Consider the following 18,152-nt stretch of genomic DNA (forward strand, 5'->3'; position numbering starts at 1 on the left):
TATCTTTTTAAAGGTCCTATTTCTGGATATAATCCCATCCTGAGGTTCAGACTTCGATATATGAATATGCACATGACTTTTATATCACATAGGAGATCTAGAAACATATCTTAGTGTTGGACTTGAATATCAAAAATGATAAATATGTTGACAGCTTAGACTCTTGAGAGCAAACTTCCCGAATGCTATTCTGGTGTGCAACTTACCTTTTTCTCTCCCTTCAGTAACAACAAAAATTACCAGAAATAAGAGCAAAAGGACAGTTAAGGCATCATCTAAAATAATCGAGTTTAGTGAGAAAGACTACCTAGCTGATGCTTTCCTTTTCTTCTCTGTGACTCTATATTCAATTTTAGGTGTATAAGGAAAGGAGACAACAGTTGCTAAGATACACAGTGTTCTTGACAAGTGGACCATATGTGCATGTGAGCGTGCATTGTCTAAGTCCCTCAGGCCTGTGGAGAGCCTGGCTTGGGGTCTTGCTCACCCAGCGACCGATATTTATAGTTACTTGGTAGCAGCTGTCAGAATTGGGACCTAGTGCTCAAAGAAGATTCTGTAGCCTCTCAATCTGGTATCACCTGTGTCAGAATCATATGGGGTGTTTTTTGAAAATTTGCATTGGTGGCTGCTACACCCCGTATGTACTGAATGAGTGTCTGTGGAAGTAGGACCCAGGAATCCACATTTTAAACCCGTGCATCAGGAATGTCTCAAGCAAATAGAATTTGAGACCTGTACTATTGACAGGACTTGCAGTTCTGTATCATCTTGAGGTGGCGACCGTCCTCTCACGTATCCTAAGTCGCTGTGTGTAGGTAAGTTACTCAATGCTTTGGTCCCCGGCCCCCTCCTCTTACCTGTTTGGCCTTCATTGGAACACAGGGTGGATGACTCCTTGCCTCCACACCCCTACTCTCTACCCTTTGAAATTGTTATGTTTCTGTGGATTCATGCTTCTCTGTGATGGTGCATAGCTTCTCCAACCTTCCAAGACCTCTAGAAACCAGACTAAGCATGTAACTCTTTTGGAGGTTTTTCTTTGAAGTGCTTAGGACCGAGGTTATTTGGAGACATTTTTTCAAATTACTAGTGGTCTGTGTTCACTGTTGGCTAGATTATATTATCCCACAATATGGTTACTCTGGCAGAGGGAGTAAAATATGAATAGATACGTTAGTATAATAAATGTTCTTTTGTCTAAAGTTGATCTTTTAGTTTTAACATTTAATTATGTGAGCATATTGTCTTTCTAAAAATTTGTTTATATATTTTTTAAAAGTTTTATTTGTTATTTATAGCATGAACAGGGGCAGGGGCAGAGGGAGAAGAAGTGGGAGGATCTGAAGCAGACTCTGCACTGAATATGGAGCCTAACTTGGGTCCTGATCCCACAACCCTGAAATCATGACCTGAGCCGAAATCAAGAGTTGGATACTCAATTGACTGAGCCACCCAGGTGCCCTGAGTGCATTGTTATTTTGGTTTGATAATTTCTTCTTTGGTCCATTGGTTGCTTAGAAAAATCCTTAATGTCCAAGAGGAAATGCCAGCCACATTGCCTTGTGTCCTGCTTCTTCGTGGATGGTACCCATGTTATTAACAGTCTAAGAACATGATCCTTATGTGCAACTCTACCTCAGACATCCCTCCCAAAAGAATATCTTCTAAGTAGGGGAATTCTTCTAAACAGTGTTCCATTTTGGATAGTACATACAATAATAAGACTCAAATTGAACACTGTTTAGGGGTACGACCATGTGTGAGGCTTAAAGTGCTGTGGAGCTGACATGATAGTTGAGATTTTCATAGTACTTCTTCACTTTATCAGGGCCAAGACACTAGGACAAAGGGTGTGAAGTTCTCTTGAAGGTAAATAGTTGCATCAAATAGACGATTTGCTCCTTTTGAGAAGAAAAGTGGAGATGATACAGTGTGGTCACTAAGAGAAGAGTTTTTTAGGACCGGGAACTGAACAGAACTGCCACAAGCTTCCTGGGTGTCTTTAGAGGAGGTATTTAGTCTCGCAAAGGCTGCTTCCTGTGCCCCACCCCCCAAACGGTGATAATAATAGTACCTGACGTAGTGAGCAGCAAAAGACACAACACACGCTTTGCTTTGCATGTCGTAAGTGCATTTGTGTGCACGTCCAAGATTTTGTGAATGTTATTTTTTTTAATATTGAGATGGTTACTTGGCCTGTACTATAACAAACATGGATAGAGAACATTTTAGGCAATTAATTCACCTTGAGTTGCATATAAATCTATTATAAATTCGACTCAGAGTTGCTTAATATATTTTACTTCAGATTGAAAGGAGCTGATTATCATGCTGGCTTGAGATGGTGAGGTGGTTTCTGGGTGCCATGGGAACTGCTGGGATTGGCTGTGTCCATTCTGGTTCCAGAGGGAAGATTGGTGGCATGCCTACATGCATTTCCCAGTCTTCTAAGTCTTTGATCCAGCAATGTTTTCTTCATACATTTTTACACTTGATAGGAACAAACAATTCTGTAAGATAATTAAAATACTTAAATCTGATAAAATTTTTCCTGATTTGATCACCCACACGACATGTATTTATGGTTTGGGTATATTATATATCAGTGGATATGCTTGAAAATGTAAGGAAAGCATCATTGTGGACAAGTAGGGGAAGTGAGTTTTAACACCTTTTGTCTATTAACCCCTGTTTTTTGTTGGTTAGTTTTAATTATTGCTGTGCAGTCTTGCCCATCCTGTAGCTTGTAGGAGGACTTTTAATATGCACTTCAAAATATTTAAGTGGTTCAATAAAAAAGCAATAAAAGATCTGTTTAAAAAAAAATCAAAATGGCTTAATTGTGCAGAAGCTGGAGGAGGGTGTTTGGAACACAGCCGCTGCAGCCAACTCATTTACTTTCCATAGCTGTGGTAGAGATCTTGGCCCTTTGTGCTCCCATTCTATGCTTTCTTCCTCTACAAACTGTGCCCAATGGTGTGTGATGGGGATGGAGACAACATACTCTGGGAACCTAAAATCTGTGACTCTGCCTTTTTTTTTTTAAGGTTTTATTTATTTGCCTGTCAGAGACCAAGCACACAAGCAGCGGGGAGTGGCAGGGAGAGGGAGAAGCAGGCTCGCTGTTGAGCAAGGAGCCCGATGTGGGGACTTGATCCCAGGATCCTGGGATCATGACCTGAGCCAAAGGCAGATGCTTAACCAAGTGAGCAACCCAGGCATCCTCTGCCTTGATTTGTATATTGGAGGGGTCAGGGAATTTTTGGTACTCTTTGCATATATTCCCATTGTCTCTGTGGTGAGGATTTTGAGTCCTCACAGGATGTTGAATTAATGATAACAGATGTATCCTGAAAAAAGACTTTCTATTTCAGAGATATGTGAATCTACCCTATGAAGGATTTAAGCTTAACCTGAGGCATTACTATAACAGACTCACATGCAATTATATAGGCTTTTTAGCAAATGGACTGACCTCCTGACAGTGGTTCGATTTCCAACTGACCACTGGGTCCTAATGACCTACATGGTAAAATGAAATTGTGTGCTTAATATGACTAAATCCTCTTTCTGGATCACTTCTTTCCATTTTAGGGTTGTTTTGTTTTGGCTCAAGCTGGAGATCAGAGGTATTCCCAGAATGTTAGGAATGGAAATGATCTTTATCAATATTGCTACCAGTCTCAGCTTCTTTGTGCAAGATTGTTCTTATTAAATCAGACATAACAAAAGTCCGCATATAAGACTTAAATACACGGTCCTGCTATAAAAATCCTTTATTTTGCAGGCATACCTTTTTTCTTAAAAAGGTTATCTTGGACTGTTAGGGGAGACAACTCAGGAGACCCAATGATATTGGTTATATATAAGGCAAGTGAAGGCATGTTAAATATTTAAAACTTAATACAAAAACTCTAAGAATTTTTTTATTCATGTAATTAGTTAACTAATTTCTACTAAGTGCCTGTTATATGGCAGGCATTGATCTTTTTGAAACCCACAGGCTATAAGACCATAGCATTCAGCAACATCAGTGTGCTAAGCATGGGGACAGATAAGTGGTAATGTGTGCCTTTCCCATTAGTTTTGTGAGGTCACTTTCTTTGGATTTATTCTGATTGGTCAAAATTATCCTGAAAACATCTGGAAGTTGTGCATTAAACACAGTGCTTGAAGTGTGATGGCACACAGAGTAAACTGGGACTCTGTTCTTGATGCCTTATGTCTAAAAAGTAGAATGAAGTAATTTTGGGAAAACTTCATTCAAACTGAGGTTTGCAATAACATAAAGTCTTATACATATTTTTTCATTTATACAAATCTTGTTTATTCCATTATACCTCCACATCTGGTGAAGTTGGGGTTTCAGATCTAAGTGAAGGACCTAAATGAAATGAAGTGCTTTGTCCTATGAATAAATGAGTAAATGAATAAATGATTGAAAAGACTGCATATACATCTGTCCATCTATGATAGATTTTGACCATCATTCTAGCCTATGGAAAGTCTTTGGATCTTGTTTCAGGCATATTACATTTCCTCAGTCTTTTGGTTTCAAGTTTTTGGTATTTTTAATAATCATAGCAACTACATCCTCATCAATATTGTTAGCAGGCCAAGTCCAAAGATAAAGTCTTGAGCTACACTTTTCATGAGCTTCCCTTGGGCTTGTATTCATTATAATTGGCATTCTTTGTTTCACATAGGGACGAACCTACCTAAGTATACTATAGTCCAGTTTATATTCTTCTTGTCATCAAGTCATCTTTCTATCAGTCTACCCGTAAACCAATCAACACTTACTAGTGACTCCTGTGAATCCCCTATTATGCCACTTCTGCAATAAAAACCTAGAGGAGATGTGGGTTGTAAACTAATACAGGAAAAAGTAGCATAAAAGGACAGTTTTAAGATTATGTGACAACTTTAATCCAATTTTGAGGACCATTGGTTTAGCAACAATTGATCCAGGATGACGATTTGCTGGGAAGGTAGGGTGATAGTTGATGGGAGCAATAGCAGTATCCAGATTGGTTAAGAGAGCCAAGGTTGAGAGGGAAGAAGAACCAGAAGGAGAGAGAGAGATTGATAGAAAGCCCGACAGACTAGAAAAAAAAATGCAGCTTTCGGGGACTAGCCGTTTTAATTTATGATAGTGTAGGAAAGTAAGAAAGCTGGAAGGACTGGAGGGTGGGATTGGTGTGGGGGTTTGAGTTTAAGATGTCAAAGGAGATGGATAGGAGAAGGGATAGCAGAACTGAGGGGAAGGTGAAAATGTTGGTACTGAAGTCAAATAATTGTGATGCTGAGGTGTTGTTAGGCTGTCTGCATGCATGAAAGTCCTCTCAGATGACGGCAGGACTCGGGATGTCATGAAGACCATGAACCAGGTGTCCCTGAAAATGCGGAAGTGACTAGGCAATCTTTACAAACCAAGACAGGTGTGCAGTTCTGGAAGCAGCCTTAGAATGTGGGATTCATGTGAAGCAGATACTGTGAGTTGATGCCCAATATCTGTTCTTCCTTGGCCATATGATCATAATTTTTAGCTAGTACACGGCTGCCCAGGGTAAGACTGCATTTCCCAGCCTACCTGGTACGTAGGTAAGGCCATGTGATGAGTTCTGACCAGTAGCGTATAAGTGGCCGTGGGCTTACACTGGACCCAGAGCTTCCTTAGAGAGGAAAGAAGTCCCCTCCCTTCTGGCTAACTTTGGTGTGCTTGTGCTCTTACGAAATGACAGCCCTCCTGTACCATGAGGTAGAAGATCGTGCTGAGGGCGGTAGAGTAATGAGCTAAGAAATAACCTTGGCTCCTCCTGCCCTCATGAGGCCCACCCCTAGTTAGTTTCTACGTGATCAAGAAAGACAATTTCTTATCTCCTAAAGCCATTGCTATCTTGGGGTTCTGGGGTTCTATCCCTCACAGTCAAATGAATCCTTCACATAGCACAGGACTGGGGGCAGGGGGGTAGAGCAGAACAGGCATCAGAAAGGGAAGAGGCAACAGCTCGGAGGGAGCCAGATTTCAATTTAAGTCAGAAGGTGGAAACAGTGTTTTGAAAAGCGTTTATGGATGCGGAAGGGCTATTCTACGCGGGGCCAGGGCTGCCAAAATGTACAGTGGAAAGCTTTGAGGACGATAGTTGCCAAAGAAAGCAAGGGTGGAGAACAGTTTGGAAATGCAGAGATGGGAATTTACATTCTGGCAGAGATCAAAGTAGTCCAGGATGCAAGGAGGTCACAGGAGCTGACCTCAGACTCCAGCAGCAGGTGTTTGATGTGGTCGTATTGGTCCAGATGCAACTAACCTGAAACAGGGAGGAGGCCCAATGACTGGAACAAACTGGAAGTGAGGTCTGTTGGTGCTGAGGCCTGGGACAGGAATAAGCCTGGTCTAATGGGATCTTACGATAGACTGTCAAGATACCCTCTCAGCTTTCTGTGAGTGAGGCTGGAAACTGTTCGAAAAGGAAATAGAGGTAATATACTGCCTATTGTTCTGGGAAAATCTCTGGTGATTTCTGATGATCTCTACTTTTTCTCCGAGTGCTTACAGGCCACCTCTTTAAAGATCAAGGTTAAGTATTTTCCCTGGATTTGACATTTTGAGCTGCACATGGCTCACTGTTCATTACCTAGACATGAACTAGATGTCTTTATTCTCTCCACGTGGGTATCCTAACGTCACACTTTCTTTGTTACCTACGGCCCTCACAGTTGGTGATTTTTAACATTCCTTGCGTATATTGAGAATCTGCACTTTATTCACCCACAAGAGCTAAAGAAGTAATCTGATTTTCCCTGATTTATGATGGTCGCTTTAAATTATTTTTTTCCCCACTTACTCCCAGTGCCACTGGTTTGGGGATACATTTTCTGCTTCATCTGTGATTCTTATCAATCACTTTGAGACTCCTTTGCATCAACTTTGTCCTTCTAATTATAATGGACCAAGAATTTTCTTGACTTTTTTTTTTTTGAACCTGATCTATTCCAATGGAATATGACTTGGGTATTGTGGAGTTGATATAACGTGGTGAAGCAATAAATGGGTAAGAAGGACATGTATAATGAATGAGGAGACTTCTCCCAGCAAATAAGAAAATAACTACCTACTTAATTTTTGGTCCTGTTCTAATTATTTTTGGTCCCTGTGTGTGAATGAATACACATAAATAGTATGTAGAGTAAGACTCTATTTTTTCCCTTCCTTTTTAAATGTTCACTGTGAGGATTTTAATGCCAGAATGTAATTTCACTAAATGTGAATGACCTTCGGACATAGGAATGATTGGACTCGGGCTCCCTTAAGCACAAATAGAATAAAGCTTTGTAACTTCTAGGATGCCAGGGACATGATATAATCTTGAGGACAGGCTTTACATGTAAAGGTCATAATTAGATTTGCTGAACCAAATATCCAAAGGATTGTTTGAAAAATACCTCCTGAACCTCAGACAGATGGAAATGAATAGTTAGAGGAGACTGCTACTCTGGGGTTAACCACTTGGGCATTAAGTTCTGGATGTGGTAGCTATTGGAGCAAGAGAGTAATTATGCATTTCCTGTAAGACTGGAATTCTTGAAAGCATTCATTAACTCTCAGATGGATTCTTCTTTGGAAAGAAGAATGAATAAAATTAGATTTTACTCTGAGCTTAGTTTAAACGAAGCGACATTTATGGACAACAAGAACATGAGCACCATTTGCAATCCCTAGATTTTCATGTCTGATCCTTGTCAGTAGGTGGGTCTAACTTGTTCATTGTAATGAGGGGGAAGCCACCACTGTGTCGTTGCTTCCTTTGCTTGGCATTGCTTAGCCACTTACCAAAGGACATTTAAGGAGGATGCGCGTGTATCAAATAGCAACTCCAAAAATAGCTATCAAAAGAAAAGTCATTAATGAATATGTCCTTGTTTTGGCTTGTGGGGCTTTCAGTGTTCAAGAAATTCTGGTTTAGAAGAGGGCAGCATGGACGCCATAGCTGATGGACTAAGACAAAGTCAAAAGTTGAAAGGACCTTTCTCAAGAGGATGGTGTGCAGTCCCATGTGATAGCATGCTCCCAGATAAACAGTTAAAGACCTTTCATTCTCAAGTGAAAATTAGTATGTGTGTGTCTAGCTGGGCTTTTTTTTTTCCTCCCCAAATAGGAGTTTGGTTAAGCACAGAAGTGATTTGTATGTACTTGGTCTAAACAGTAAAACTTATTTACTCTTAGCTAATCAGGGTAATTATTGTTCCCTGTTTGATGTTGAAGATCTTGGACTTGGACTGAGAGCAAAATCATGAATGAGCCCTGCAAGAAGGCACAAGACCAAGTAAGAGGTGTCAAGGAACTAGGAGGGAGGAAGGGCCAGTGTGACAGCGAGAGGGTGAGAAAGTGATGGATAGATCAGTAAAAAGGACACCAGAGGGACAGACAGATGAATGGGGATGGGGAGATGTGCAGGGAGGAAGGAATATGCAGAAACACACATAAGCAGGGAAGGGATGGTGGAGAGAGAAAAATGGGGAGTAGTGAGTCAACAAGTTTGCCCAGGTCTTGTGTTCCTGCCTGAATTCCCTCGTGGTGAGTCATCACAGAGCAAATGCAAGTTTATTGGAAGCCAGTTAATGAACGGAAAACCATTTGAGGAGCAAGTGACAGATTTACCCTATGGGTTAAATTTCTTTATTTCCACTTAGTCTATGCTTTCAGATCTTGAACTTGGGTCCTGAGCTACGTTAATCATTACTGAATATTAATATGGAAATGAGTTTACACTGTTGCAAGTCCCAGTTTCAATCAGTAAGTAATTATGAAAATTAGTCTTAAAAATGCTGTGAAAAGGTGTTGCTTTCCAGGCAATAATTAAACCTCTCAGCCATCTCTGGGTGGTTGATTTTTTTTTGTTTTTGTTTTTGTTTTTTTCTAAACTTTATGCAGGTGGGAAAAGACAGTGAGTTGCTGCCGAGTTATTCATTAGTGGAGGTAGGTAAAGTTTCCTTCAAGGGGAAAAGGGAATGAATGGAATGTTTCAGGACCAAAGATTAAAAGATCAGCTGCTTTCTTCTGACCCAAAGAAAATAATTTTTTTTTTAAGTTTGAATAGAACCTTTAAAACTCCAGTTTTCATAGTTTTTTTGTTTTGTTTTGTTTTCTGTTTTTTGTTTTTTGTTTTTGAGCCAGTTCTCAAAAATGGAGCTACATCTCTGTCCTCAGAGGGAGCCAACCAAACATGCTTGCCAATTTCAGTATCTGGCAATTAGTAAACAGGTGCTCAAAAATAGCAACACGTAATTGTTGTTATCGCGGTCTCTGGAGGGCCATGGGAGCTGAGCATTACCTCAGAAGCACAGCCTGACAGGCTTGGAGGCATGCTGCTCTGGTGGCAGGCACCGTGCACCTTTGTCTTCCTACTCCCCGACCACCTGCCCCCAAGAGAGAACCTCTCCCGCTAGAAGGGCAGACCGAATCCTCTTCGAGACTCTTTCAAGGGTGAAGCCTTCGAGGACGTGGTCTAGATCCAGGCACTCTTCAACCTTACATTTGCAAAAGTTGCAGCATCAGCCGGGTATTAGAAATCTCCTTTTCTGCACACCAGACCTAGACACCCACAGGGTGGGGGAAAAGCGTTGCCAGATAAAATATAGGACACCCAGTTACACCTGAATTTCAGAGAAACAATGAGTGAAACATTATTCATTGTTGATGTGAAACTCCCAGTAACTGGGAAAAGGAACTCAGTGGTTTTTCCTTTCCCCATAAAAGCCAATGGCCAAAAAAAAAAAAAAAAAAAAAAGGCAATGGCCATTGGATTTGCACAGGCTGTTAATTTGCTGAACTGGCCAGCCAGCTTGCAGCACCTCCCCTGGGCAGTGCCAGGCCCCTGACAGTCTTGGCTGGGCAGCCGGTAGGCTTGTTATGTGTTGATCTGTTCGAGAATCCTTGTATCTTCTTCCAGAAGGGCACAGAGAGAACCGGGAGTAATTGTCAAAGGAAGAAGGCCAGGGTTTTGGACTAGATCTCATCAGAGATTTATACAAGTTAGAGCAGGCAATAAAACAAGCCTCCTAAATTAGGTTGCTTTACGGACTTGAGGGGAAATCTGTGGCTGTTGATTCATCAGTGAGAAATACAAGTCTGCTTATATCTAAGCATCAGCACTTTCCTGGGCTATTTGGTCATTCCGTCACGTATCCTACATGATTTTCAGCGCACAGACACAAGAGTTATTTAATGAGGAAATAGAAGGGAGTATAATTTTTAAAAATTGTCGAGTCGAATACTTTTTTTCTTTTTATTACTTCGAGGCAGTATCTTTTACAGAACTTGCAAATAAAAATTGTGAGTAATTGCTTCCTTGTTATAACTTTGCCCTTTGTTGGCTTTTTTGAGGGCGTGAACGTAGAGTGGCAGCGAATCCTAGGAGTGACGAGACCTGGCCCCAGCGCTCTTTCTGAATTATTTCCATTGTGACTGTTATCAACATTGATAGCTCTTCTGAATTTTATTGTGAATTACTGAGACTTACATCTTTGGAGCTTACCCTAACTTTTATGTTCCCCAACTGACTTGGATCCGTGTTGTCAAAACCCATTTTCCCTGCGTGAGTTGTGTAGGACATGCCTAAGGGCGGTGAAAAAGGGGTTGGATTTCTTCTTGCGTGGATTCTGTAAGTTAAGCTTATTTGCTTCGTGAGTACATTGGAACTTTGACATATCTATTCTAGAGACGTAGATGTAGAGATATATGTAGATAAATATGGATAGGTATAGGTCTATAGATTTTTTAAAGTCCCACTGCTTCAACAATGGATAGTTTAAGACAAATGTGAGATGACGGGACTTTGACGCACTGCTACATCCTGCACTTTTACAAGGCTCTCGTGCCTTTCCCGCATATTGAACTGTCACAGCGATGATCAGTGGTTAAGGATGCCTCCTGAATTCCTGCCCAGCTGCCAGAACAACTGCCTAAGTAAGGTTTCCTGATGTCCAATGACTGTTAATATCCTCTACATACAACTGGTCCGGAGCTGAGATTCTGAAGGCATGCTGTCTGTACTTTAGTGAAATCTATAAAAAAAGCTTCATTCTTGGTCTCCATTGGACGAGGGGAGGCAAGCAAAGGCCCTTCAGAGCGTACAGAAGCCCTTCGTTAACATCTAGTTCTTTAGAGATCAGAGTGGGTCTCTGAACTGCCTGGAGACTCTCGGGAGGATCGCGCCAGTGCCAGGAAGAGGTAATGCATGTCCCAAGGTCCTCGTCCTTCACCACACCCCACCCTGAGTCTGGAACTCCAAGACTGTTGAATACCAATGACTCTGAATGATGAAGTGAGTCCTGGTAACCAGGATGCAACCATGCCCATCTGAAGCTTCCCAGAGATCCCCAAAGCTTTGTGTGTGGCCCCAGGAGCCATGTCTAACCTAGGATTGAATTCCTCTCTTTGGAGTGGCTCACCTTCAGGAATACAGTGTTCAACCCAGGGACTTTTAAAACCTTGTTTTCCAAAAGATGGGAAAGAGGGCTAGCCCTCAGGGTAGGGCCCACCTGACGACCCAGTCGAAGTCAGAGCACTTGCAAGCTTGTTGGCACAGTAGTGTGATATTTACTAAGCGGCCAGGGCCTTTGGTCAGAAGTGGCTTCCTCGATTCACGCGGGCCACATAGAGCTGTTCTCAATGGGAGTGGTCCCTCCGTTGTCCCAGGGCTGTTGTTCAGAATGCGTGGTCTGTCCTCATCATGTTCAGTATGAGGAATTTCACAGTGTTTTGTAAAGAGAACCATTTACACCAGCTTATTTCCTGTTAGGGAAAGATTGTTAGGGGTTGCTTGGAAGGGTTGGGGTATGGGGCAGAGTATGTGATAGTCTAAACCGGATCACACCATATTTCATTAGAGTTGTGGTCCTTTCCTTTGGGCCCAGGCGAGTCCCCAGAATGCTTCTCAACTCCGCATTCCACACAGTCCTGCTAATTAGTTGTTGTTGACACATGAGCTGATGACAGGGGCCACTTCCAGTTTAGAAGGATTATTTTTGGGGATCCCTGGGTGGCTCAGCAGTTGAGTGTCTGCCTTTGGCTCAGGGCATGATCCCAGAGTCCTGGGATCAAGCCCCGCATCAGGCTCCCTGCATGGAGCCTGCTTCTCCTTCCTCTTCTTATGTCTCTGCCTCTCTCTTTGTGTCTCTCATGAATAAATAAACAAAATCTTTTTTTTTTTTTAAGGGTTATTTTCTCTGCTGATTTCTCTAGAAATTTGCCTTGAAAATTAGCTCTGGGAGTCTTTTTAAAAGCAGGGTTCAGGTTGAAGTCCTTTGGCCTTAGTGGAAAGAGGGCAGGTCTTGAGACAGAAGGGTGGTCTGCAAGGGATTGGGCATAAGGAACCCTTGCTTTCTACCCCAGGCCCCCTTGCCCTGTCACCAGTGGACAGCAGGGCCCTGGATGGGACTAGAGGACCCTTAGAAGGGACCCTTAGCTTCCATTAGAGCTAACCAGCTCATTTATCCTCTTCTCGGTGAGTTTAGTTGCTCCTCATACCCTCTCCCACGGGGCTGTATGAATGTAATCTGTTTTATTAGCTGGCTCTTTAAAATGGGAGCTTCACGTAAGCTTGTTTTAAGGCTAAATGAATCCATCGTTGAGCCTAATAACAATCCTCCTTTCAAGATGACTATGCGGGCTAGGCTGTGAGTTCCCCAGAATGTGGAGCATAAAAAGCAAAACAAATAAAAATATGCTTTCCATCTGGGCTCACACTAACCCGGATCCCTCCTGCTGCCCCCTCCTTGTGACAGTTTTCACCCACACTCCTGTTGCGCGAACCAACCCTTGTTGGGGCGCTCATCTGGCAGGGCAGAGCGGTGTCCTCAGACGGAGCACGTCTACTTTAAACAAGGGACCCTCCTGTAGTCTGTTCTGCAGCTTCAGTAATTGCTCTGGGCCCGCTGTTGGCCGGTGCTGCGTGCGCCCCAGCGGCGCGCCTCCACACCCGGCCGACAGCCCGGCTTCCTGCAGCAGCACGAGGGAGCGGGCCACCCCTTGGGGGCTGCGCTCCGGCCCCAGGCAGCCTGGATGTGGCGGGTGACGGGGACAGGGCGAGCAGGGCTGAGCCAGCAACTGCTGCAGATGCCGAGGCTCAGGGAATACCTGGCGGGCCACCGGGTGTAGTTGTGCCCGTTGTTCATCGCACGAGGGCACCGGGCCACGAGGCTCAGTGGGCCGCCCTCCAGCCCTCGCTGTGGTGCCAGGCGGTGACGCTGGCCTGGACAGAGAGGCCTGGCTCACGGCTCGCGTGGACCCCGGGTGGGGACCCCCACACCGGGTGCGCTCCCGGTGCACCTCTCCCACGTTGGCACCTGTTCCTGATATATCTGTACGATGGGGCCCGGGGCCCGAACACCTGCTCCCGGGGCCTGGGACCAGCCGGACTACTGTGGCCCCTCTGGATCCGCCGTGGCCTCGGGAGCTCAGGAGCCGGGCGGGTGGCCCCGTGGCTCGAGGGGGTCCCAGGGCGCACCTGCAGCACCCCCGGCCCTCCTCGATAGTCGGGGCGGCCACCGTTGGCCGGAGCAGGCCCCCACAGGCCCCTCTGTGCGTGGGCCGGAGCCTGTGTTCAGAGTGACCTTCTCTGCGGGGAAGCTCATCTCCGTGTAGTCCAAGCCACCTTGGCAGCGGGAAGGACTGCACCTGGGCAGCAGGACGTCAGTGGGAAACGGGCAAATGCAGGAGGGATTATCCGAGCATGAGAAATACAGGGCCTCGCAGTGAGGCGGGTTTCTGGCGACTTGTGCTAAGAGGAGGCTGAAGCATTAGCACTACTGTGGGAGGGACCTGGGCTTCGGATGTGCCGTGTGCACGTGTGCTTCTGCGTGTGTGTGCACGCGTGTGCCCGGCCTGCAAAGGAAACCTGAGAGTCTGGGCTGCTCGTGTTCCTGCGGCCGGGCCTGGGAGACTAGGCGAGATCGCGGTGACGGGGACGCCAAGCAACGGGTGCCCCAAGTTATCTGTAGGGAGGAAAGGGCTGGATTAAGGCCAGAAAGTTCCTGAAGAGGAGCATGGCTGGTGGCACTTGCCCGAGGTCGTCTTCACACGTCCCTCTGCTCCTCTGCTTTCTCTTTCTCATGCACGAGCGTGTGGACCCCCAAGCCACCGATGCCCCCACCTGCCACCTCCCTGCAGAAGTCCCCACACAAGTGACCGTGCACAGGAACAGGAGTGACCCCCAGAATCGGGCCGTTGTTGTCGCAGCCTCCTGGGTGAAGGGCTCTGCAGCGCTGCGAGTCCGGCCGGTTCCTGCGGTAAAGGCATGGTCGGTGGGTATCCAGTGGCGACGTGAGCTGATGTTTACAGAAAGGAAAAAAGTGTCATCTGATATGAGCTCAGAAAACTGCTGCCACAGGCCTTTGAGACAATTAGTTGAGACTATTTCACAGGGCATTAAGCTTAACAATGTCAGTCTGTTCCTAAATGCTCTTCAGGAAAGTTTCTGCAAGGAGGCCAAAACTTAGGTTGGCAAAAGGGCAACCTCAAATAGGCAATCTCATCTTTTTTTTTAAAAAACAGCTTTTTTGAGATAAAACTGACCTACAATAAACTGCACGTATTTAAAGTGTAATTTGCTAAATTTTGACATGTATATATCTGAGAATATTACCGTAATCAAGACAGTGAACACATTCATCACGCCTAAATGCTTTCTTGTGTATGTTTCTTTTCTTTTCTTTTCTTTTTTTTTTGGTAATCCCAACCTCCTGACCCCCTTCTCCTGGTGGGGAAATGCCTTCCGTCACTCTAAGTTGGCTTGCGTTTTCTAGAGTTTTAAGGGTACAGTGTATATTCATTTTTGTCTGGCTGCCTTCAGCATAATTATTTTGAGATTCATACACATCGTGTGCATCGTTAGTCCATTTATTTTACTGGTGAGTGGCATCCCATTGTGTGGTCATGCCACAGTCTGTTCATCCATTCACCTGTCGATGGACAGACACTTGGACTGTTGGCAGCATTGGGCTAGTACAAGCTACTACGAGCATTTACGTAGAAGTCTTTGTATGGGTGTGTATGTTCTCTTCTCTCAGGAGTGGGTCATAGGAGTTGTAGGTTTCATCACCTACCACACTGTTTTTGGAAGAGTCATACCATTTTATGCCGCCATTGAAATGAGAGTTCCATTTCTGGTGTGAGTTCCAGTTCCACTGAATCCTTGCCAGCACTTGACAACTTCCTCTTTTACTTCTTTGTGGTGTTAATATCCTCTTTTACTTCTTTGTGGTGTTAATATTTCTTGAGTAATGGTGTTAAGCATCCTTTACATGCTATTTACCATTTGTATATCTTGGATGTGTCCATTTACAAAATGGGGTGGTTTTCTCATTATTCATTTGTTTATCCTTTTATATTCTTTTTTTAATTTCTTTTTAATAAATTTATTTTTTATTGGTGTTCAATCTACCAACTTACAGAATACCACCCAGTGCTCATCCCGTCTATCCTTATATATTCTGAATGCAAATCTTTTATCAGGTATATGCTTTGCAAATATTTTCTCCTAGTCTGTGGCTTGTCTTTTTGTTCTAACAGTGTCTTTCAAAGAACTGAGATTTTAAATTTTGATGAAATCAAATATATATATATATATATATATATATATATATATATATATATATATTTTTGTTGTTGTTGTTGTTGTTTTTCTTTTACAGACCTTGCTTTGGGTGTCACATCTAAGAAATCTTCATCCAACCTGAAGCCACAAATATTTTCTCCTCCATTTTCTTCTAGCAGTTTAAAAATTTCAAATTGTACATTTGGGTCTGTGATCTGCGTGGATTTAATTTTTTTTCAGTTGGAGCCAAGTATGGATCAAATTTAAACTTTTTGCAAATATACATCCAATTGTCCAGCACTGTTTGCTAAAAGGTATTTTTTTCCTCCATTGAATGGCCATTACATACCTGTTAAAAATGAGTTGTTTATATGTTTATTAACATGTCTATTCTTGAGCTCTGTTCTGTCTCGTTGACCTGTGTGCCTATCCTGACTTGATTACTTCAACTGTGTAATAAATCTTGAAATTAAGTAGTAGTTTCTGTTTCTCTGGGTTTTTTGCTTTTTTCAAATGAATTTTAGAATTGGCCTATCACCTTCTGTAAAAAGCCCCTTGCGATTTTGGTTGGATAGTGTTAAATCTTTAGACTGATTAGGGGAGAACTGCCATCTTAACAATATCTCCCTTCCAATCTGTGAATAAGGCTGTAACTCTCTATTCAGGTTTTCTTTTCTCTGTTTCAGTAATATTTTCAGTAAAGAGTTACTTCCCATTTTTGTCAGGTTTATTCTTCAGTGGTTATTGTTTTTAATGATAATATAAATGATTTAAGATATTTTTTAAATCACTATTTGCTGCTGATATGTAAAAATACATTCTTTTTTTATATTGAGCTGGTATCCTGCAACCTTACTAAGGTCAATTATTAGTAGTTTTATTGAGCATTTTTTAAAAATTTTCTACATGTATGGTGATGATATCCTCCATTAAGATATTTTTACTTCTGTCTGGATGCCTTTTATTCCATAGATTGACTTACTCTACTGGCTAGATGCTTCTGTAGAGTGGAATAGAAGAGGTGAGAGGAGACATCCTGGTACTTGATGACAGAGGAAGGTATGCAGTCTTCTACTGTTGAGTGTGATTTTAACTGTAGGTGTCTTATGGATATCCTATCAGATTCAAGAAGTTCCTTCTGTTACTAGTATGCTGGGTGCTTTTTTACTTTCTTTTATTAGGAAGAGATGTTGTATTTTGTCAAGTGATTTTTCTGTCTCTTGAGATAATCATATGGTTTTACTTTTAAAGTCACCTAATAGGGGCACCTGGGTGGCTCAGTGGTTGGGCGTCTGCCATTGGCTCAGGGCGTGACCCCGGGGTCCCCGGATTGAGTCCCACATTGGGCTCCCTGCAGGGAGCCTGCTTCTCCCTCTATGTCTCTGCCTCTCTCTCTCTCTCTGTGTGTGTCTCTCATGAATAAATAAATAGAATCTTAAAAAAGTCTTCTAATATAGTAAATTATATCATTTTTATTTTTCTGATGATTTTATACCAAGCTTGCATTCCTGCAATAAAACCTATGGGATTATATGTTATCTTCTATATTAAATTCAGTTTGCAAAAATTTTGTTTAGAATTTTTGCATCTATTCATAAGAGATAGTGGTTTGCAGTTTTCTTGTAACGTCCTTTCTGCTTTTGGTATCAGAATGATGTTTCACAGAGTGAGTTGAAAGTATTATTATTACATTATTCTTTTTAATTTTTCTAGAAGGGCATGTGTGGAATTTGTATTCTTTCTTCATTAACGTCTGGTAGATTCACCAGTGAATGTATCTGGGTATTTTGTTTGTGGGAATGATTTAACTATGAATCCAAGTTCTTGAGTAGATACAGAGGTATTAAGGTTATCAATTTCTTGAGAAAGCTTTGGTAGTTGTGTCTTTCAAGGATTTTTTCATTTAATCTGTGATTTTGAAGTTATTACTATAAAGTTCATAGTATTCTTTCATTCTTTTAACATCTGTTGAATATGTTGTGATGTTAACTCTTTTTGATGTTTATAATTTGTGTTTTTTCTTTTGTTTTCCTAATCTACATACAGTGTTATAAAATTATCGCTCTCAAAGACTAAGCTTTTAGTTTTATTTTCTTTTTTGGCCTTCTACTTAATTACTACTCTCATTTTTCCTTTCTTATGCTTATTTTGGGAACTTATTTTCTCTCGTTTCTAGTTTAAGATAGAAACCACGTTCATTGATTTGAGGCTTTCCTGAAGCATTTAGCATTTAGGCATTTAGTGCTATAAATTTTTTCTAAGAGTACCACATACTCTGTTTTCATTGAATTCAGAATACTCTCTAATCTTATTTTAACCTTTTCTTTGACTCATGGTTTAGGTTTATGTTTTAGTTTACAAAACTAAACCCAAACTAAACCCAAAATCTGGGGATTTTCCAGAGATCTTTATTGCTAATTTAATTTTATGTAGTCAGAGAACTATGACTTGAAATATTTTTAATCTACTCAGATTTGATTTATAGACCAGAATATGTTCTGTCTTGTTAAATGTTCCATGTGCACGTGAAGACAGTTTATTCTACTTTTG

General features: G+C 42.3%; 1 protein-coding gene across 6 annotated transcripts in view; it reads left to right on the plus strand.

The window, feature by feature from the left end:
- Nucleotides 1-18,152, plus strand: part of LYPD6B (LY6/PLAUR domain containing 6B) — a 167,698-nt gene that overhangs the window by 39,826 nt on the left and 109,720 nt on the right. Inside the window, exon 1 of one of the 6 annotated variants that reach the window (XM_041739274.1) lies at nucleotides 6,108-6,485. The exons of the other annotated variants lie outside the window; for them this stretch is intronic. The gene's annotated coding sequence lies outside the window, so the exon portion shown is untranslated. Of the gene's footprint in view, nucleotides 1-6,107; nucleotides 6,486-18,152 lie in introns of those variants that run through there. 6 annotated transcript variants of the gene reach the window in all.

Source organism: Vulpes lagopus, chromosome 24, assembly GCF_018345385.1.
Source record: "Vulpes lagopus strain Blue_001 chromosome 24, ASM1834538v1, whole genome shotgun sequence".
NCBI lineage: Eukaryota > Metazoa > Chordata > Mammalia > Carnivora > Canidae > Vulpes > Vulpes lagopus.